General features: G+C 30.6%; 1 pseudogene; it reads left to right on the plus strand.

The window, feature by feature from the left end:
• Positions 1–746: 746 nt before the first annotated feature.
• The window catches only part of LOC149558425 (endoplasmin homolog), a 59,937-nt pseudogene continuing 35,821 nt past the window's right edge, over positions 747–24,862 (plus strand).

Here is a 24,862-nt window from a genome sequence, read left to right on the forward strand (position 1 = left end):
TCCTAAGTTTAATACACCTCCCCCCACACCATTTTTGACAAAACAACAAAGTCGGCTATGGATTTGGAGACTAGAAACTTGGTATAGGGAGAAGTAGTGCATGATACATAAAAAATGGAGGTGATGATTAAGGAAAAATAGGGAAAGAAAATTTCAAAGAAAATTCAGCCAAATATAACTAGTACCAATTTCTACTAAAGATATATTTACTTCTATGTGTTTCTATAGAGGTGAGATTTGTGTTTCTCTATGCTTTGTTAGAAAAATGTTTCCATTCCAATGACATTTTTAGTATATAATTGTTGTTCACACAAATTCTGAACTCTACAGTTCTGTGTTTTCCCAAATTACTATAGAGTTATTAATAAATCTATTTCTTCTTTTGATTTTTTTTGTTTTGAGAAATCTTCATATGGGTTGGGTTTTTGAAATATCAAATTCCTTTAAAAAAATCTTTGCTTAGTGCTCAAGTTTGAGAATTTCTAATTGGTTGTTGGGAAAAATTATTCAATTTATTAGTCATCTAATATATGTGTCCAATTTCAAAGCACCCACTTTATAAGCGATATTTTTTAAAATTTGTTTCCCAAGTTATGAGAATTTGAAACCCTTCTTTGCTAAATTTGATCTTTCCCATCAGAGTCCATATTTATCTCTTGGCATATGTTTCAACTTAAACTCATTTTCAAAATTACTATGGAGCAATTCAAATTTGATTTTAGGTCATTAATAAATCATATTAAACCATGGCAAAAAAGAAAAAGGCCACTAACACAAGATTGTATAACGTTAAACAAACCATGTATAAAATGTTACAACTTTATACATAGGGTCAAAATAAATAAATGCTTTCTTTTCAAGATGGAGAGTGGCATGGGATGATAAGTATTAAAACTCATTAATATTTGATCTATGCTTTGTTGACTATTTTTTCTTAACATTATTTTTTTGGAATGGGTAATTTGTCGAGATTCCCTTTTGTTACAAATATTTTAAATTTTGGTAACTCTCATTGTTATAATAAATTGTTTGGCATTGGTTGGTATTTCCAAATTCTACATGTTGGAGAGTTCTCTTGCATGAAAATTATAATGGGGTGGCATGTTTTACTAAACATGATCTAATCAAATTTAGTTTTCTCATGACAATAATAAGTTTAATTTTCTCTTATTAGATTTTTTTAAGGTATTCTAAATCTTGGGTAAGCCTATACTTCCCCTTTAAAATATTTGGGGAATAACATTGGAGAATTATAATCATAATTATTATACCATAGCATTGTCAAATTTCTATTAGAGTTATGGATTACCCTACTTTAATATAGGGATTGGAACCTATGTCACATACTCTCATTGATGTTGTTAATTCCCTTTACACAATAGCTTATTAGAGCACCTATGGTTCGATGAAATTAGCTTAAGTTTCTTACAGAGTATTATTGAAGATACATTCTTGCATTCAACACCCCGGGCCTATACCTTCCCCTTCCTTTGGATCTCAAACTCTGAGTTTGAATTGTAGTAAGTATATCCATCAGTTTAACTAGACAAATGATAATAGCATGCTATGCACTCTTCATTATGATTAAATAAATAAGTGTAAACAAGATTTGTAATTTTCTTAGACTTGTGCTATATATATATATATATATATATATATATATATATATATATATATATTTGAAGATGGACATATAGACATCAAGCAATCAATTGGTTGCAAATCATATGGATGATTCAAATCTAATTAATGATATGTAATTTTTTTCCTATAGTATAGAAGGTGATGTTGAGTTCAAGGCTATTTTGTTTGTCCCACCAAAAGTTCCCCATTATTTATATGAAATTTACTAAACCAAAAAGGCAAATATTAAACTATTTGTTAGGCGTGTCTTCATTTTTGGTGGGTTTGAACTTTGGAGACCTTATTCTCAAGTACCTTGCTTTCTTAGTAATTAGTGTCTATCATTGTTGTTCCTACCTATCTATTTTTTTTTCCTTTATATAGAAGTATGATACACATGGCACCATATAAACTCATTTTTTTATTTTACATGGTAGGGTATTATGGATTTAGACAGTTTTTGCAAGGCACTTGACATGATTTGTCATATTGTAGAAGAGGACCTTGATGAATCTGCTAATGAGGAGAAAAAAAGTAAAGACATATTCAGTTATTCATAATTTTACATTTCCATAACCTTGGGCAATAGTTGGAAATACACTTATAGTCATTGAAATGATCCTCCTAAGCAATGCTGATGTACTAAAGGACACATTTATCACAAATTTAGAGAATAGGGGCAAGTATACCAAATTCTAGAATGGGTTTGGAAAATCTATCAAGTTAGGTATAACTGAGGATGCATCAAACAGAAACAGGCTTGCAAAGTTTTTTAAATTTGAAAGATGGATGCAACTACCCATTTTGAAAGCATATATTTTATTTGTTTACTTTTGGATGAGTACTCTTACTAAGGTGTTACTATATATTTCCAATCATTAAAATTTTCATGCTACTCATTTATATACTAGAATTCTCTATTGGTTTTAATAGCATAATATGTGGTGATAAACTTACATCACTCGACTAGCACATATCAAGATTGAAGAAGGATAAAAAGGATATTTACTACATTACTAGTATTAACAAGGAGCACCTAGACAACTCTCCATTCCTTGAGAAGCTAAAGAAGAAAAACTATCATATGTCTGATTTATCTTGTAGCTTCTTAGATGTTTTAGAACTTGTTAAGAGATTAGAACATTTACTACCTAAAATATTAGTGGTTTGATTTTTTCAAGTTGTTAGTTTTAAAATGACTCAGTTGTATCAAGTGCAGTGTACTACAATGGTCCATTTATAGGTAATTTCCTTTACAGATCTAGTTGACAGGTACTTAAAGTAGTATTTGATGGACTATGAAGACAAAAAATTTGAGAATGTTTCTAAAGAAGGACTCAAGATTGGAAAAGACTCTAAGGATAAGGAAATTAAGGAGTCACTCAAGGATGTAACAAAGTGGTGCAAAGATATTGTTTACAGTGAAAATAAGTAATAGGTTAGCTGACACCCCTAGAGTTGTTTCCACTTCAAAATATGGGTGGAGCACAAACATGGAGAGAATTATGCAATCTCAAACTTTATCAAATACCAAAAAGCAAAGTTACATGGGTGGGAAGAGAGTCTTCAAGATCAATCGAAGGCACACCATTATTAAACAACTCTGAGAAAAACTTACTCTTGATTTAGAGGTATTTTAAATAGAATGCTTATAAAAATCACCATGTTTAGCTTGCCTTTTCAAATTTATCTAGTTTTAGACTTCATTCAATTCAATCTCATTATCTCTAATCATTTTTTCCTACTCATATAAGTTTTCCTTAGTATACTTTTTTTATAGTTAGTGTTAATTAAAGAAATTTAATTTTAGTACTTATATCTCTTGGTTACTTTGGGTGTTTCACTTTCTTTAGGTCAATACATTTTCTAAAAGTGGAAAGTGATTTTTTTGGTATATCACTTAGAACTCAGAGCTTTGCATTTTTTGTTTGTATTTTTAAAAGATTAATTAAAATTGTGAGTTTTGAAAATATATTTTAATTAATGTTTGTCCATTTTTGTGATTTTTCTTGCAATTTGAAATTGTAAAGCAAAAAATAAAACTAATTTACAAGACAAAATTCGTGGAAAGTGGGTTCTACCTTAATGACCCAAAGGAGTTTTCTACTAATATTTATTGAGAAATTAATACAACTGTCAATGTGATTCTTGATGCAACAATTGATAAGGAGGACAATGTGGAAGAAGAAACTAAGATCCAAACAACAAAAGACACTAAAAAGGTAACTATTTAGGTTTGAATGTATATGTATAATTGTAAGAAGAATTCATTGCCTTTATTGTAATTTTGTGTACCTCCCTTTGTAGGAGTAGACAAATGAAGATGCCTTGGAAGGAAGCCCTAGTAAAGAGGGTATCATTGAGGATGTAGTTGGGGATGACTTAAATTAGGACCATGACAAATTGTACATAACATAGTATACAGGTAAGACCATGGGCTGAAGCATTTTGGATATCTATGACATAAAGATGTAATTTCTAAAAGTCTTGAATGGTTTTCTAAGATAAATACTGTAATGTTTTGATTCATTAAAGTTAGAATTTGTTTGCCACTAATGTTGGTAGCATTGCATGGCAGCCTAATCAACTTTAATGGAGAAGGGATTGAACTATCTCTCTCATTCATATTTACAACATATAAGGAATTTTCATTTACAAGTACTTCCACTAGGGCACTTTTAGTAGAAAGCTAAAAGCTTGCTATGAATATTTTGAACTATCTAAATATTCTGAAGTCTATGCTACCCCTGTTCTGGATATCAAAATTCACCAAATTTTCAACTCAAAGGAACTCCATAAGTTAAATATCAATGTGATCTTTGCACATGAATTATATTTTTTCACTTTCATTACTTGTACTAATTACTCTCTTTTCTATCATTCACAATTTGATTTATTATACTTATTATACTAATCATTTATTTCAAAGGTGGGACTCTAGCTCTATAGAGCTCTTGTTCTTACACAAATAATTTCTCTCCACTTGAATAGTGGTAAGGGAGTTACCTCGTTCCATCTAAAGGCTTGGTTTGTAAATTTATGTCTTGATACTTAAGCAACTAGGTGACCTTTTTCTTAAGTATCTACAATATTGGAAGGTTAATCCCTAATGGTCTCTTAGCTATAAATGTAATCTTCACCCATGTGTCTATTATTGCGGGTACAATATAAGGCATTCAGTTCTATTCTTACAAGCTAAAAATTAAATTTTATCTTAGAAAAAATTTAATGTTTATAGCTTCTTATCATGATGAAATAATTTATACATCATCAAAAAAATTGCCAATTTAATTCCCAAGACCTTTGGATGCATTCCTTGGTTTTAATGGTAACTTATTTGGATGTTATTATCATGTCCATTATTCTTGAGAATTGTCAAAGCATGATACAAGTTGTTGACTATGGTTTAGTTTTTGCAGAGTTCTTATAAAGCTAAACTTGAATATTTTACACATTAAATTTCTCCTTTCCACTATTTTGGGTGATGTTACCTTTCATTGGGATACATTTTCATATATTTGAACAACTATCTACATAATGATGGAGCTCAATATTAGCCTATCTTCTTGTTGTATGTAGAAAATGGAAGACCAAGTATTTATATTGATCTTTTCTACATAAAATATCATTTTTATGAAATGAAACACAAAGCTATGAGTTAATAGGTTGTGCATTGAATAACATTGTTTCATATCTTTATCATTATGATTGAAATATTTAACTAGTTATTGATAAAAATTATATGTTTTAGATTAATATACATTAGATCTCCTTAGCAAAATCACTGAAACCTTTTAATTTAGAAAACACCTTTGATGATGAAAATTAAATAATCTTACAAATGAGATATTGTGCCAAGAAACTCAAAAGGGTCGAGTGAGAGGTTTTCAAGAGAAACATGTTTCTTAAAATGGTGTTTAGGTATGTTCCTATGATGAAACAATACTCAAAACAAAGTATCCATTTTTTTCTATATAATTATTTTAAAAATTTATAAAAATCATTCTAATATACTATCTCAAGATACCTCAAGTTACACAAGAAATCATATTATTTTAGTGTTGGTGTTATCCACATTGCAAATTCCCCAACAAGGTAATCTAAGAATAAGAAAATGCAATTAAAATCCAATCTCTTCAAAGTTAAAAATATTCGTCATTTTTGGTGCCAATGAATTCTATATTCATAATAAATAAAACTTTTCTACTTATGTGCATATGTCACCTTAAAGATTCATTTTCATTATTTTAGATTTATTATGTTGTAACAATCACATGTTCTTGAATAATATGTAATATGAAAGTTAAAATTTGTATTCTTATTATTGATAGTACATAGTACATTCGGGGCATTCTAGGAAATAGCACATCATTTTTGTCAGAATATTTAGATGAACTAGCACCAAAAATTGCTCCATATACAAAATAATACTTCAATAAAATCATATATTGCATTGCAAAAGGTGTCAAAATAGGAAAATAAAGAAGATATGACTTATTGGTATGCATAGATTGAAATATGGAGTTTATATAGAAGAGGTATACTAGAATAAACATATCAGTAGTTTTTACAATAAATAATTTATATCATGAGAAGGTTCTTCTAGTTTCCAATATTTTTGAAGAACCAATGGATGTTACTAATGATAGATAATCCCAAAATTAAGGTCAAGACAAATGAGGGTGGTCTCAATGAATTTATCCAATACTTCTACACATCTTTTGAAGAAACTAATGATTCACCCCTAGTGCAACTACCTAGAATGCCTCCTTTCCAAAATGGATATACTTTTATATTGGTGACACTTATGTTATCATTGAACATAAAGTTACACATGGATTGAAAAATACATGCTTTATTGATATATTGAGGTAGGATTTGGTATTCCTATAAATTAATGCTCTTTGATGTCTTAAAAGTTTTGAGTTGTAAGTTTTTTTATGTGTATTCCAATAGAAATCATTTGTTTCATCATACTAAATTTTTGCAAATAAAATATTTATAAAGGATAATAAGTTGCTTCATACACATACAGAAGTATCTTCAATAGTGAAACACGTTAGAACGGATTACAATATATATGATGCATGTTGAAATGGCCATATATTTTAGTAAGGAAAGAATGATTTTTTTCAGCAATGCCCAATGTGTCAAACAAGTAGGTATCATCAAGATCAAGTATCCAAAAATATTTTTTATAAAGTACTGCAATATATTCCTTGAAAGAAAAGGTATGAGAGGATGTTCAAATGAAAGGAATTGGAAAAATATATGGATTATCATGCAAAAGGGAGAAACCAAGATGCTATCATGCATATGGTTGTGGATAGAAAATATTAGAAAGAAATTGAATAAAAAAAACACATTTAAGAAATGAGCTAAGGAATGCAAGAATATCTCTAGTAATAGCTTATGTTGATCCTTTTGGAGAACTTAGGACAAAATATTTTGGTTGGTCAATTTTAATTATTAACAACAATCTTCCCACTTGGTTACAAATGAAAAAGGAGCATGCAATGTTAATTCTTTTCATACTATGTATTAGAACATGTGAATGCAATTATTTCTAGAATATTATATTCAAATTCTTTGATTTTGTTAAACCTTAATAAAAGTATCTTGTCTAGCTAGGGAAATCTTAGGTAAAGTATATGAATGTATACATGGAGACCCTCAATGATGAGCTTCATGAAGTATGGAATAGTGTAAATATGTACGATCTATCAAGACCTATCAATGATAAAAACTTCCTCTTTCATGTGATGCTTATATGCACAATTCATGATGTCCCTAGCCTCTTTATTTGTTGTGGTAACTATTTTTTTATTGTACCATTTACTAACTCTAGTTTTCACTATTATTTTAGGGATGCAAACAAAGGGGAAGTATGTTTATCTATCATGTGGGAAAAAAACCTTGTATAGACAAATAAAAGATCTCAATTAAATTGTATATGATGAGTATAGACATTTCTTACCTAAAAATCATCGCTATCAAGAGCACTAGAAAATAAAGTTCAATGGAAAGGAAGTGAATGTTGGAAAATTACAATTGGAACAATTCTTGTTTTGAAATTGATGTCAAATCTATGGATGAGACATATTCAAGGATAACTTTAGTGGCTAATATTCACTAATTGCCTAATCTCACTCACTAAGGATGCCAAAATTGGCTTTTTTTTTTTACATTTGGGGTATCCATGTCACCTAGACTTTACCAAAATGAGGTCCCATACTTAGGCCAATTGCCAATAAAAATAGATAATAATTTATATTATAGTGATGATTTTGCCAGTAGAATCTATTTTTTCTACATGGTAAATTAAATATTTTCACCTACAATTTCCAAGGATTGTGTTAATCGATGGTCATATTCACCAATATTTGGTAAACATTTAATTCAAGTTACAATTTAAGTACATAGATTTAACATTTGTCTCTATTCTAAAATATTTTCATGAAATATTTTATCCTTTCTCACTTTGTCTTGAAATATATTAGATTTGGGATATGTGTCTTTATTTCGGGGACTTTGTTTAAAACTTGGCATCCTTTTAAAAATTTGGCTCGAAATATGATTTAGGCCATTAATTTAGGATCATCCAATGGTTTTTCTCCCAAACCACCATTCAATAATTTGGAGGAAAATTGTAATGATAAAGTGGGCTAAATTTAGCCTTAAATTTTGATAATTAATAAGGCTCTATATAATAATAATAATAATGAAATCATGGTTTCTAGGCATGTGTACCTTTTTACATGATTTTCATCAATAATAAAAGATTTTCCAATATTTTATGGAATTTTCATACAGTTGGAAAATAATTACCAACAAAATTAAGAATATTCCTACTTAAAAATAAAAATTTGCTTATAGAAATTATTATTTTTCCTATGAACTAATGTTTGATTCGCCAAAATTTAACAATTTTTTTCTAAACGGGGGTTTCTTAAGGTTATCCCTAGACATATTGTTACCTAATCTAAATGTCATATCCATTTGATTGATGAAGAGGATTTGAGAGTTACTTATAACTATAGCACCTAGAGGAAAGGTTGAAGTTATGAAAAGGAAGTTACTATGGATATTTGATTACATAGAATTTGATAAAGAAAATGAATTGTTTATGTCAAGAAAGTTAAGGCAATCTGAGAAAAAGAGTAAATTACTAAGAAGAGTTGAGTAATGCTAGTTTCAATCAAGCCATACTTAGTAACAAGAAAATCTTGGCTTGACTAAACATTATCATCAATTGAGAAAGTTAGAAAATTCCAAGCTACAAAGATTAAACAATAACCAGGTATTTTATTGTTGACCAAGTGTCAGAATTTACTGACTATCAAGTGTTAGTAAAAGATAAAATTCAAAGGAGTCATAAGATCAAGCCGACTAAATTGGTTTTTTGGGTATAAAACATGTTGAAGAATAGATTCATGAGTTGGATCACTAAATTTAGGATGGTGATTAGTAAAAGACCTAATAGAAGGATTCTAGAGGATGATCAAGAATTTGTATAGATATGTTGAATTGAGTTGAAGCTGATCATAAACCCTAAGATCTACAAAGGATGTAAAAAAATGGTAAAGCACAAATTTCCTATTTAAAGTGATACTAAATCAAACTTTCTGTGCTATGTCCAATCAAGCCTAGCCAAGCCTAGCCAATGTGTATGAGTGAGTTCATATATAGAGCAAGGTTGATTAGAAGCATAGAAGAGTGTGCATGTGAAGTTGATGGAGAAATATTATAGATTTGATGTTGTTATTGATAAGTTATTTTGAACATAAGGCTAAGTGTTGATGAGAAGAGTATACCAATTGCTTGAAGGGTGTCCAAGCATATCAAGACCAAAGATAATAATGAAAGGCTTATTAGCGAACTAACATAAGGACTGAACAAAGATCTAAACTAAAAAATGTGAGTTGGAATCACATAGATCAAAAACTAATATTTTATTTCTTATCATTGTAAACCATTGAATTATTGAAATCCTTTTAATAGAAGTTGACCTAATAGCCATTTAAAGACTTGACTGTCTATGTAAATCCTTTAACTAGGTGGCATTCTAAATAGAATGATCAAATTTATCTTACATGACCATTCCTAACAAGATGATTAAATCCTCTAACTAGGTCATATTTAACAATGTGTACTATAAACATTTAACAAGGTTGGCTCCTAACGGAGCTAACTTTGAAATAGTGAAAAAGAGTAGCATTTTGCTAGTAGATTTTCCCAAATTGGGTTTCCATGTAAAATCCTAGTGTCAAATTGTGATGATTCTTTTCATTATACAATGCAAGTTAATTTTATGATAGTTTTACAATAAAGAATGAAAACATCAATATAATCAATGAATTCTATATAATCAAAACATCTTAGTTTGAAGCTACTTCTAAACCTTATTTTTTTCCAAATCAACATAATAAAATAATTCTCTTTCCAAATTTAGATCAACCTAGATCGTTGCATTTGAAAATGATCCAAGAGGATGAAGAGTAGCATTTATTCAGGATGCAGAGGACCATGATTTACTTGAAGATGTAGAAGTCCTCCTTGAAGATAGAGATAGCCAAGATGGAGATGGTGAATATTTTATGGTCAATGATGTATATGAGCAAGATGAAGATCATGATGATTTTATTGAAGTGTTTAAAGGACATGATAAAGAAAACATGGGCATCAAGTCCATGAACATGATGAATATATTGATTTTAATTTACCTATACTTGAAAGGTGAAAAAGACCATGAAAATACAAGTATTAATTTATTTATGGATTTAGAGTCCATTAATTATGGGGCATGTATGTCATCAGATAAGAAAATTTCATCTAAAAATGATATTTCATAAACACCATGTTCACTTTAAGATGGATGTGTGGATTCAACACATTTAAATTAAAATCTTGCAGGGTAAGAATTGTAATTTTTAATTTTGCAAAATATGCAATGCAAATTAAGGAGTTTGAATGTTACCAGTTTAATTGTGCATGATTGTAATGTTAATACACTACAATCTTTTAGAATTACGCTTCATTTCTAATCATTATGTTATGTCTATGATCATAGTTTTTATCTGAATTTCCTTAAGTTGTATAATAGTGGCCATGATTTTCAAATTCTATTTTAGTTACATGTTTTTTATAGCACTTTGACATATTAGATATTGATCATTTTGTTTCATTTACCTTGTTGTTGAAATTGTAAGAATCATTGTTAAACAATGTTGTTGAATACATTTTCTAGTCATCTTCTTCTATGCTTTCATATTGTTATAAATGCATTTAAACTATTGTGGGGTGTAATTTATCCACTGTTGTTTCATCTAAGAATCTAAAGGTGGTAGAAAATATTTTGGATGTCAATACAAATTAGACTCTATCATTCCTATTAAAATTGTTTTTATGAATACAAATTAGACTCTATAACTGTTTTTTCTTTTCTTTTTGGAAAAATTGTATACTTATATTAATTAATATTGGTTCAAAAAAGCTCCCAAAGAAAAGAACCAATGAAGAAAAACTCTAGTCATTGCAAAAAATTATCTAGAAAAGGATGCACAATATAGAGCATGTAGAGAAATAAAAATTTAGTATCCCAAGACTAATTCCCAATGAAATGACCCATTACATCAATGCTAAAAAGCAACAAAAAAATTTAGTATAAGAAACCCAACATTTTCTCAAAAGTGTAGCCCATGAAATTAATTTGATTAGAAAATATATATATCAAAGCCCTAGGCTCAATTGATAACTCCAAATATCATAGAAGAGGAAAAAGAGTAGATATAGAGGTTGGCAATAATAAGCAACATCCATGCATGGAGAAAGAATGATAATAATTAACCATCCAGTTAATGCACATATAGTCCAACCAATGCCCTAAAACTCTCAAGAAGCTCAATGGAACAAGTGGGATCAAAAAATATAAAGAAATGTGAGGTCCCTCTAAGGATATTTTTAGATTTTAATTCCTTTGAAGCACACCTATCACAAATTAACAATCCATAAAGAAATCTCTAACTAGAAACACAAATGTATTATAAGCCTTAGTATTCAGAAGAAAAGAGAACAATGATAAGGTAGCATGAAAAGAGAGAAATCCATCCAACCATGATTTCATGCAAAATGTCATCCTTACAAGGATTTATGAATTGCCCTAGTGCACATCAAATGTAGAAAATTTTAAAAGAACATGCCTTAATTTAAACAAGAGCTCTTTTGGAGCATAAGTCCCTACCTATTGAAGAAAATAGAAGGAAACAAATTATTAAAATATAATGTTAAAAAGTAGTTATTGAATAGCAATATTATAGAATAAAGCTAATGTTTAACATATAGATTTTACAAGACATAGGTAGCACACGCATTATGGAAAATAAGTATGTAACAAAGAATTGTCTAAAAAGATCATTGAATGAGTTATAGGACACTTAATGAAGATTATATTTTGCTAAACTAAAATCATTTTAATGATATATGCTACTATTAATTATTGTGATATTGGGAAAATGATTTTATAAAATGAATATGTGTGTGTGTGTGTGTGTGTGTGTGTGATTTAATTATTTTGTTTATATATGTATATTTAAAAAAAACATGTTTGTGCTAAATACTTAATACAATATTACTTTTAAAATTACTAATTTACATGTTCAAAATTATAATAGTTAATATAATTTTTAAAAAATAATTACATAAATATTATTATAATTTAAATTTTATTGACACTTGCATTTTTTATTTGGCTGAATTCAAAAACTATTTTAAAAAATCATTATAAAAAGAATCAAATAAAAATAGTTTAATTAGATTTTTTATCATTTTTACTTGTTAAATCTATTTTAAACCGTACACTACATGAAAATAATTTTAAAAATATTGTGTTATTTTGATTTATTCTTAAAAAAAAGCTTTAAAAAAATTAAGCTTCAAATATTTTTATTTTACTATTTTTATGATTACATTATATAATCATATATAGACTCATCATTTCATATGGCATCAACAATAGACATGAAAATCCAACATGTTAACGATGAAGTGAGATGACAACTAGTTTAGGACGAGGAGGTCTCAGGTTCATAACCCTACTGCATTGCTTTCATTATTTTTTAAGGGTGATGTGCAAGAGATCAATTTAAGCATTTCTTGTTTTTGAAATCTTGTTTCATTAACTGAGTTGGCTTATGTTGTCTACACTTGCAGGAACACTTTGTAAATGTAAGTTTCGAGAGGTTTCTTTTTGTGCAAAGCATTTCACAATATTATTGTACAGAAATCATGGGTCTATAGTTTCATGCAACATAGAGAAGAATATAGTTGAAATACTACAATGTTCGTTAGAAAATATGTTACAAGTCAAGGGTCAATAAAAGCCAAAAAAAATATAATTCATTTAGGCTAAATTATTACTTTATGAGATTAAAATAAAGCCTCCTTTTGAAGTCACTTCTCCATCATTAATAATCTGTAGATTTGATCAGATAGTTTAGAATACAAAGTCTGTTGAGAGTGACAGTGACAACTATTAAATATTTGTTCATATTTTCTAATTTTTTGATTTGGAAAAATAACACAAATCTCTGCAAAATTGCGAAGGACCAAAAGAAATTTTTTTAAAAATCAATCTAAATTAATTTAATAATAAAAAATTTATCAAACCTTAGAATTTGGTTGTTTGAAACTAGACAAATTAATAGAGGGGGGTCTACTGAAAACATTAGTTCCCTACCTATAAATAGGAAGGAACTAATAATAAAATGTGTCAAAAAAGAGTACTTAAGGACAAAATCTAAATGACCTTAGCAAGTCGATAAGTATTCAAATTGCGTGTGAAGTATGATATATGTAAATTGCCATAAGTAGTAATGATAACATAGTTTATTCCACAAAAATCATGATAGAAAGGATACAAGACAAGCATCAATTTTGATTATCAACTGTGATAAAGCACAAAGGATTGACATGATTTTTAATAGTTAATTCTCATAAGGATAAATAAAGTACTTATAAATTGCTCTTCAATGTGAAATGATAAGGCAAACATAGGCATTATCTAATGGTCTAAAGACATTCAAATGAAATAATGTCCAATAGTTTAGGATACAGGTGAAGGGAAAAGGGGGATATTGAATAGTCGATAAAAACATCATCCATACCCGAATTGGCCAAACTATTAGTAAGTAAATTTTTACTCACGAGCTTATCCTATTTCCCTAGCCCCTTTTATGTGAATATGTAACTTCATTGTATTTTTTTAATATAAGGAAGGGACTATTAATATAAAAATAAAATTCTTCACAATATGTATGTGAGATATAGCATTTGTAAATACTATCAAGAATAGACTAGACTTCATGTAAATATAATGAAATCAATATTGATATTTATATAACTATTACTAGAAGTACTATTATCAATAAAAATTAAGACCTATAACTACTATGATAAAATTTATTATAAATATATATTAGGCTATATAACCGTTATTATAATGATGTGGTTCATAACATAAATACACAGGATTAAGATAGACAACCTTAATGAAATAGTAGAATTATATGACTTAAGGAATAAATTGAAACATTTATCAAAGAAAAAAAATACTAATGTGCTTTATAATAGAAAAAAAAATAAGGAAACTAATTGAGTAACTCTAACTGGATGCACATACTTTTATCAAAATGACTATCACAAGAAATAATGTCCCACAATTTAGTATATTTGTATTGTATATCAATGAAGTGTCATATTTATTGACATCTCATAAAAAATTGTCAAACCACATAAACTTTTTAAGATGAAATTTAATAATTGGTAATGCTAGAACCTAAATTGATAGAAGCATGGAGTTGATAAAAAAAATTGTCTAAATATAGAAGAGTCATTTTAAAATAATAAAGAATTGTCTACTATAATGAGTCATAAACCATCATAACACAAGGAGGAGTATCATCAAAAAATGAATACATAACAAAAATTAATGAAAATGAGACCTCATGAATGACATATGAAATTAAGAGTGCACGAAATAAGTAACTCTAGGAACCAACCAACTAAATCATTAAAAGTGAGAGCAAGAGTATAGAATATAGATAGATGAGTGCACAACAACAAAGAGAGGTACCAGAAACTAAATTTCTCACAAAGATCATAAGTTGACATAATTAAGAGAATATTGAATATTAAGGTAACCTATTGCTAAATATAATAGAGCTAGAATGCAACAATGAGTTGCAAGAAGTACCTAAAATAGAGAAACCAAAAATAACTCATTGAAGAATTTAAAGAGATGTAGTACTAGGGAAATTGAAGATCTATCTCAGTGGTAAATTCAACACTTTTTAATGTTAGGAACCTACTAAAGAAACTTGTGATAATGTGATAGTAAAATATTGATATTGTTATTAAGAAGTAACTAAATAGGGGCTTAACCATAACCAAAAAGAAATATAGAATGAGAATCAGTAGGAAGTCATCACCATGCAATTACTTAACCCCCTTCTAACAATCAAAAATCCCCAAGATAAAGTTCATTTTAGATCACTACTATTAAAAACTATAGAAATTCCAATAATATACATAAACTTTGCCAAACTATTCATAGTGGCCATTAAAGAAGTTTAGTAAAAATTAACAAACAAAGCCTTCGAGGTAGGTAAAAACCTAATAAACATAGAACCAATGACTAAACTGAATGCATGTAGAAAAGTGCTAACCCTCCTTCCTCTAGTTCCTTGGATTCTTTGGAAGCAGTCACATCCAATCATCAACCAAGAAGTCACACAATGAGCAAGTCATCTCCATGTCCTTCACATCATCACTTCCATTCTTATTAGTATGAATGAGGTAGAGGGTGGTGGTTGTACCAAATATATCACCTACACCAAGAAATTACCAACTCTTTCAAAATTATCTTCCAACTCTATATTCTTCTTGACCAAGTTAGGAATGGACTTTTCTAGTTTTTCAATCTTATTGCTACCCTTCTCTTTGTCCATTTTTTTGATAGTAGCCTCCTCCAATTGGATGTGATCTCCCATCATTCATTCCCATAGTAACCCCCACTTTAGTTTGACTAACCAAGTTCTTACTTATCATAGGAAAAGTAACTGTGCCTTATTCACAAACATTCCCCCCTTTCTTAGACTTTGGGGTAATGGTCTCCATTTTGAAAGTGTTGGAAATCCAAAAGTGAAAATGGATATTTGGTTCCTCCTCTAATAATTTTTCATCTTTAACTTGTGTTTCTATTTCATCCTCCTCTTTATCTCCATAGTTCCTTCTAGTGACTCTACATTTGGGTCTAGGACCAGACTTTCTCCTACAATTATCGATTGTATAATATCTATATAGTATAACCATATTAAGGTTGGGAAAGGTATTTTTATGTCTAACTCTTTTCCATATTCTATTGCTTCCTTTCTTGAAATTGGTACCCATATTAGTGATTTTCAAAGGCAAAGGAATCTAGGTTGAGATTTGGGGATGAAGGCCTTTTTACAATTTAAAATACAAAAAATAAAGACTTAGTGATAAACATATAACTTTATCCCTCTTTTTCTTTTTCCTAATTCTATACACACAATCATTTATGGAATGTAAAAGAAGATAGGCAAAGGAAATGTAATCCTTATTCCTAAAATTGTTTAGGATGCAAAAGTGGTAGTAGTAACACACCTTGACTCTGTCTTCCATGGTTATGTATCACATGATGACATCACAAACTATATGCTAGTGTTCCAAGATCTTTTCATGGGAAAATCCACCATAGAAACAAATAGTGGATTCATTAGAAGAAAAAAATTTCCCATGCTTGTCAGGTTAGCCACCCTAGCCTATTTCCTCAAATTTTTTCCATCCAATGCTAGTCCAATAGTGTTAACAATTACCTATTTTGTAACCTTGAAGGAAATCCCTGTAATGTGCCCATTATTAATGTTGGTTGAGGACAAATAATACCTGCAAAATAATAGTTGAAATCACAATAATAAAATAGTTAACTATATTATTCTAATCTCTAATTTAACCTTAATCTTAAGGACATCTCTAGATTAGGCTTCCTAGCTCATGGCTACCTCATCATCCTTCTAATAGCACACCCCTTAAGATTTTTCTTTGAAAAGCATCCTTTATCCAAGGATAATAACATATGAATATGTTGACAACATCAAAGTATTCTGGCACATTGATTCCTAGCCAGGATGGCTAGTAAAGATCTTAATATTACACATGCTCAATGTTTCAAGTCCACATTGATCCTTAGCCATGATAGACAATGGAGATCTTGATATATCACATGCTCTGTGCTTTGAGTCTCATTAATATCCAAGGTGCTAACCCCGTAGGTTAACCCAATATTATCCACAAGTATGATTCATTAATAAGAATAAATTCATAACTATAATTAAAAAAATATAATCCATAAATATACCTTTCTTACATTCTTCTTTTCTTTGTCTATGTGGCTCTATCCTTAGTTGGCCCTTCAATGAATTATCCTTTCAATAATTATCTCAACTTTACATTTGCTTTCAAAATTCTTCCTTTTCTAATTATAATAAAAGGACAAAATATACTTTTTGTATTTCTTCTTTCCCAAGAGTCACAACCTTTCATAATACAAATCCTTTGAAAAGTCACAACACTTCATAGTTATAATCCTTTCAAAAAGTCACAACACTTCATAAATAAAATCCTTTTGAAAAATCTCAATACTTTATAATCACAATATTTTTGAAGAGTCATAACCATTCGTAATCATGACCCTTTCAAAGGTTATCATCCTTTCAATTTCATTAATACCTTTTCAGAAAGTCGCTTCCTTATTTTATTCATATTGCATTCCTCTTCCATTTTTTCTTTTTGAACTCCTCTCTTCTCCTCTTTTTTTCTTCTCTGAAATAAACTCTCCTCCCTTTTATATCTTAATTTAATGGACTCATGTCTATTTTTTAAAAATCTCTAGACTTTTCATTAGATTTAGTTCATCTATGTGATATTATTTATTTACATAATTATTATTTTTATATTATTTATTATTAAATTCTATTTAGAAAGTTAACATACTTTCTACAATATTCTCTCTTTTATTTAGTTTTATTTGTTTATTTACTCATTAAGATTTTATTATTTTTTTAGTATTTAAACTATCATACTAAATATTATTTCATTAATAATATAGATTAAATAATTATTATTTTGTAGTTTTATATTTTAGTAATATTTTTAATATAACTTTATTATCATTATTTATTTAATATCATTATCTTATCTAATTATTATTAAAATTCTATCTTAAAATGGTGATATGAAAATCCCATTAATTAGCCCAATAGTTCTTCCATGAGTTCACAAACTATCAGGTCACCATCTCGCTATGGGTTTTAATACTCTCCATGAGTTGAATCAGCCCACCTTAATTCAGATGCATCCATCCTACCTTATCCTTTGAAATAGCCTCTTCAATTTTTTATAGCTCAATCCTTGCATTAATACCATACATAGCATCCTTATCCCCAAACTCAACAATCATATTGACCTCTCCCTCCATCAGCTCAACTACCATACCCTTCACCAACTTCAATAGTTTACCTAAGAAAACTAGAGCCAAGACTTCAAACACTAGACAATGCAACTTGAAAAAGTGAAAGCAAAAAATATTTGCCAAACACTTGGTTTTCAAATAACTTAATTCAAAATCAATTTTATTCCCTGGCTCCCAAGTCATAATGTTTTGATAATCTCCCATTAAAAGATGGCCTCAAAATCTTGAAAGGGCCTTTCTTGTATCTAGTACAATATCATCCCAAATATTGTATTGATTACTAAGGTTCCATTTCCCATCACAATTTATATTTATCAAATTAAAGGAAGGGTTAACTCAATGTTAATCTATTGATGCTAGCAATTCTATTAAAGTTAGCTTTTTCATGGCTCATCCCACCATTATAGGTAATAAATTATAGGTCCTGAAAGTACCCATCGCTAAATGCATAATGATGGAAGTTGTCCTTTTATTTTTAACTAACGAAATCATCATTACGTAGAAAGGCTTCTTTTTGAGCAAGAAATTTAATCATTGTTAGAAGTTTTTACTTATTTTCCCAAACTTGATGATTGATAGACTTGTACCCATACCTTGCTAGGTTATCCCCCACTTGATTTCCTTTACTGTATACATGTTGAATTTTAAGTTTATTAATGATGTTCAAAATAATTTGGGCATTTATAATAATTAACATTGCATTCGAGCTCATTTTATTATCTCCCTTAACAACCTCAATTACTAACAAAAAATCTTCTTCCACTATCAAATTTTGAATACTCATATTATGCACTAACTGGGCAACCCCCATATGAGCCCTAAGGCTTTTGCCTCATTACAAAAAAAAATTCCCACATTTCTTTCAATATTCCTTGATACAGACTCCCTTGTCATTCTAAATGATCCCTCCAACCACAACTCCTTCACTCCTATTTGATCCATTGAAGTTCAATTTACACCAATTCAGGGGAGGCGGCTCCCTTCTAGTGCTATGTCTCTTTTGGATCCTTGAATTGTCAAATTTTTTAATTAATGGAGAGATGTCCAAAACTTCTTCCCAATGCCTCTTAATAGGGTGTGTCTATTTTCTTAGGTAGGTGTGGGCCACTACCTCCCCACCCCCTTTCTCAAGGGGGTTCTATTTCCAAGTTTAAGCACACTCCTTGATCATGCACATCATTATTCAAGTAACCACTTCTAAGGGTATTTTTATGTTTTAAAATATGGTTATTCCTCTCCTTCTATATGTTTTAGTACCCATATGGTGGAATGGGACTCCAAGCCATCTTAATGAGGGGGTGGCGTGGTGGGCATTCTCACCCAAAGATGAATTGGTGAACATCTCTATTGAAATCCCTCAAAATCCCAAGTTCACCAAACATTCTCTTCTAGAACTACATATAATAGGGTCAATAGATTAAAATATGAGGGATAGTCTCTTCCTCCTCATGGAATAGCACACACCAATTTCTCATTTGAAGTCCGTGCCTCTTAAGATTATCAATAGTGAGAATGCTACTGTGCATTAAAAACCTATGGAAGAAGTTGATTTTTGGGAGAAAGTTGGAATTCCAAACATTCTTCCACTCCATGCTCTCCACCTCCCCATTTATGCTAATGTAGACCAATTTCATGCTAAGGTCCCTACTTGGGTTCCTTTCCCATATAAGTTTGTTAGTCTCTAGGAAAGAAGGAATTCATATATCTTTCAAAATGCTTCTCAATTCCTCATACATAGTCTTATCTATAAGGTTGAACTTGTCCATAAGAAAAGATATCCACTCTTTATTATGTATATAATTCATTTCCTTTTTACCATGCTCTGCTACCCTCCACTCTTTTAAAGTAAGCATACTTTGTGTGAATTTAAAAAGCATCACCCACCCATCTATCTTCCCAAAAGCTAACTAGATTAACATCTCTAATACTCCATCTAATATTCCCCCTTATGTGTTTCCATATATTGGTGATGTTATTCCATATCCATGATCTAGCTGAGAGACCTTCCTAAAAGAGTGCTTAATTGAAAGGTACACCTCACAAATATTTAGTTCTCATGATTCAACACCAAGAGGTAGAATTTTTTGCCAATCTCCAAGCAATCTTCATCATGAGGACCTTATTTAGATCCACAATTCTCGTAAGGTTTAGACCTCCTTGGGACATAGGTCTATATACCATTTCCCAAAAAACTAGGCCCAATGTCATCTTCTCTTCTATTCCCAATCATAGGAAATTCCTTTGGGTCTTCTCAAGTATATCTCTAAATTGACTAGACATTTTGAATAAAGACAAAAAAGTAGATAGGAATTCCTTATAATGAGGCAAAAATGAGTTGATGTTTACTAGAATTTATTATAGCCTTACCTTTCCATCATGTCAAGATCCTCTACATCCTTTCCTCCACAATATTCCAAAATTGGGGGGTAACTTCCTTCACTATAAGGGGGAGAGCCAAATAGGTCTTGGTAAGGTTCACAACCTTACATTACAACTCCATGGTAATTCCTCATTGAAGATATAGGTCCATATTGAAGAAGTAGATCCTAAATTTGTGGTAATTGATATTTTTTCCTAACACTTCCATGTATATGTTTAAATTTTTTTTCCATGCCTTAGCCACCCTAATGCAAGAGATTCCATATAGGAAAATATTATCAACAAATTATTGTAACACCTTAGGGATGAGGGTCATAGTTGATTTGACCCCAATAATTTCTTGTTGAGAAACCATAGTCAAGAGATTTCCAAACATAATGTTTACAACCATTAAGGATAGATAAGGTGACAATGAGTCTCCTTGCTAGAGCCCCCTCTCAGTCTGAAAGAATTTTCCCAGGGACTTATTAAGTAAAACCAAAAATTGGACATTGTTTATCATCTCCCCAATAAAACTAAGAAAATTCTCCCCAAACCCAAATTGTCAATAAAATTTAATCATAAATTCTCTCCTCATCTTATCATTAACCTTTGAAATATTGAGTTTCATTTTGATACCTGGGTTCCTGCTCCTCACCATAGAGTGAAGGACTTGATGAGGGGAGATTATAGCATCTAGGATTTTCCAACCATGGACAAAGACTTTATGAGAAGTACTAATTGCCTTATTCAAAATAGGTTTCCTTATGTTCACAACCACCTTGGAGATGATCTTGTATATGGTATTACAAAGGATTATCAATCTAAAATCCTCCAACTAAGTTGGGTCATCAATTTTTAGAACAAAAATGAAGAAATTTTGGTTTATCTCTTTAAGAATTCTACTAGTTTTGACAAAGTCACTTGCTACATGAACAAGATCATACTTAATGATCTTCAAAAACTCCTTAGAAAAAGGTGAGGGAAATTCATCAAGGCCTAGGGCCTTGAAGGCTCCCATAGAGAAGAGTGTCTTTCCAACTTTTTCTTTAGCAACATTTATTACAAGTCCTTTGTTGGTTTGTTCATCCGATGCAAAGTGTATAATATCTAGTAAGTCACTCTATGTTGATGGGTCAACCTCAGTTTGAGTGGGGTTGTAAATACCTAATCATGTTTCTTTTTTTCTTTGAGGCCAACCTTTGGAAAAATGCTATATTTCTATCTACCTTCTAGAGCCATGAAATCATAGATCTTTGTTTCTAGGAGACTTCCTCTCTTTTAATTACTTGATTCAATTTCTTTCTCCACTGTCGTTCATCGTTAGGAGTAGTAATTGAAAATTCTCTTCCTTCCATCCTTGCTTGAAATTCATCAAGCTTACTTTCAATTTCCTTTTTCTTCTTAAAAATATTAACAAAGGAGGTTTTATTCAAAGAAATCACCTCTTATAATAATTTCATGATTCCTCTCTATGCGAAACATAGTAGTCCCTTGGATTTTAGTATTCCACCACTTGTCAATTTACAATCACAGAAATACAAATGTGGGATATCAAGCTAAATAAAATAATAGAATGGTATGAGATAGACCTAAGGAAATCATTAAGTGATGTATGAGGAAAAATGTACCAAAATGGCTCCAAATAACTCATGATTAATATTCTATCCAATGGCTAATCAACTTATTTCATTGTTCTTTTTCAATAGTTACTTTCATTTTTCTTCCTTTTTTAATTAAAAAATAATATCAACTAATAATGGCATTGTTTCCAATATCTAAGATAGCACATTTTTTCTTGGTGAGATGAAGGACCTCACATCTTTTTTTTAATGAATAGTAGTTTTCTATTAATTAATAGTATACTAAGATTACAATTCACAAGAAAGGGTTAGGTGATAAAAGATCACCTTGTGAGAGTTCACATTGTCGAAGCCAAAATAAAAAACTATTTATAAAAAAAAAAACATATAAAGCAACTCTTAAGTAGCTAAGAAAGTGCAAGCCGAGGGGGATGGTTCATTATGATCATGAAATCTATAGTCATCCTTGGGATTGGTAGGCAGGCTGGGAATAGTCTAGCCATCATCAGCAGCATTAGGGACCTGGTTAACATCCTTCAGATTAGGCCATGGAGGTGAGATAGCCAATTCCAGGGAAAATGGACACTTCCCAAAAATCACACATTGAGGACTAGGAGGAGGAGCTAGGGACTAGCCAGTACCACCATGGAGTGGGGAAATGAAGCAGTTCCTCCATCTACCATTGCTAGCATTGATAGAGTGATGGCATGAAGCCTATGAATACAATGTGTGTGAGTAGTGGCTTGAAGAGTTGTGTCTTTGGTGGTGGCCTTCGAGCATCAAGGTATCAACAGAGGCAACTAGAGGTACCCTAGAAAAATTAGAAGGGGCATTGTCCCAATTCTTAAGAAGGTGTTGCAGGTTGCCCACCTCCAAGGCCACCTTGTTTGCTTGTACTTGAATCTACATCATCACATTATTACAAATGCATGCCTTAGTGTACATAGAAATATTTATATCAAGAAAACTATGAGTGAAAATCTTTCCATAGAATGAATAAAATCTCTATCCTAAAGGTATTGGAAATCTAGGTAAATTTTCTAGGGATTCTAGGGGAATCACAAAAAATAACCATATGCCAAGAAAAAGGTTCAGGTCAAAATGGATTAGAGAAATCATGAAATAATGCCAATAATTTTGGGCACATCTACAAAACTAGAAAATATGCAGGAAAGACTCTGGTTGGCTACAAAATGGACACCTAGGATATAGAACCCTAATATGCTTAAGCTGAGGCCCAAGGGGAAGACCTTGAAAAGCTAGGCACCAAGAAAAATGGGCAATCTTGGGTTCTATAATAGCACTCGACATAGTGCGAAAGTGCTTTCTCCATTGACAAAGAGAAGATTCCAAATGTGATCTCTAATTGTTCTTATCCACCATCGACAGATGGGGAGAAAGACATCTATAACCTAGAATTGGTTTGTAATTGGTGAAATGACTGGCAAGATACCACTTCAAATTAGTCCACCAAGGTCTAATAGCCTGGATACCCACTTTATGAATTAAGTGTCTTAGAATTGTAGAAAGCAATAAATCAAAAGTATTCTAATCTAAATAGGCAAGATGGTACTAGACTTTCATATCTTCCTAAGCTTTGAGACTCATGGAGACCCTAGAGAAAAGATGTTTAGGAGTCTTGATACCTCATTTGAAAAAATGCAAAGCACTAGCACCTTGAGTCTTGGAAAGGGGAATATCCTGGATGGAAAATAAAGGAGACCACCAAATGTTATGCTAGTTCAAAGAGACCCCATCATGGAACTCATCACTAGACCAATGCAGCCAAGGCTTGATAGCTTACCAAGCTTTCCATATCCTCTTGATAACAAAATAGCCTTGTATGAGCATGGGTTCTCACATGATGAGAAGGACATGGAAGCCAATCCCCTTCCATGCAAGTTCATTAATGGAAAACCTAGAAGAAATGTAATGCCAAACAAGAATCTTTCAAGCTTCATCTCTAGTGATGGCATGAAAAATCCATTTGGAACATAAAGCAAGGCCTTTCTTCTATTTGGAGAGAAGGCCAAGGCCTTTAGACTCTTTGAGGATACAACAAAAATCCCAAGAAACTCTGTCAAAGCCATGATGATTGGAACTAGAAGCCCAAAGAAAATCACAGAGAAATCACTCTAATTTTTGATAGGAGGCTTTTGAAGTAGCCGAACAAGAAGAATAATACACATGCATTGCTGCAAGAACTTTAGAGCAAATATGGAATTTTCTTACAAAAGAAAGCTGTTTTTTAAGCCAATAATCTAGGTTCTTAGTAATCTTGGCAAGCACAACATTCCACATATCCACTGGTGACACTTGAAATAAAAAAAAGAATGCCTAGAAAGAAAAAAATCTCCCTATGAGTGACCTATTTCTATTCAAATTGGTTAAGCCAAGGTGGCATTGGCAAAAAAAACTAGCAATAATAGATCATTTTATGCCATTAAATAGTAGAGCCAAAGGCTTGATAAAATGTGTTAAGGTAATTTAAGGCATTATTGATGTTTTCTTTATCTTCCAAAAGAGTGAGAAAGGAATCATCGACAAAATGACCATTAACCAACTAGGAAGAGGATTTTGATAAAGAGATGCTACAAACCAAACCTAAAGACATAGAGTGGGCTAGTAAATAACCAAATCCTTCAACAAAATGAACATAAAGCACTGGGACAAGAGGGAAACTTTTCCTAATGGAACAAAAAAGCCTCAAGGCATTAGATTGGGAGTTATTGATGGTAATGCAAGCATT

Source organism: Cupressus sempervirens, chromosome 5 (genome assembly GCF_028749045.1).
Source record: "Cupressus sempervirens isolate cs-2001-9-10 chromosome 5, ASM2874904v1, whole genome shotgun sequence".
NCBI lineage: Eukaryota > Viridiplantae > Streptophyta > Pinopsida > Cupressales > Cupressaceae > Cupressus > Cupressus sempervirens.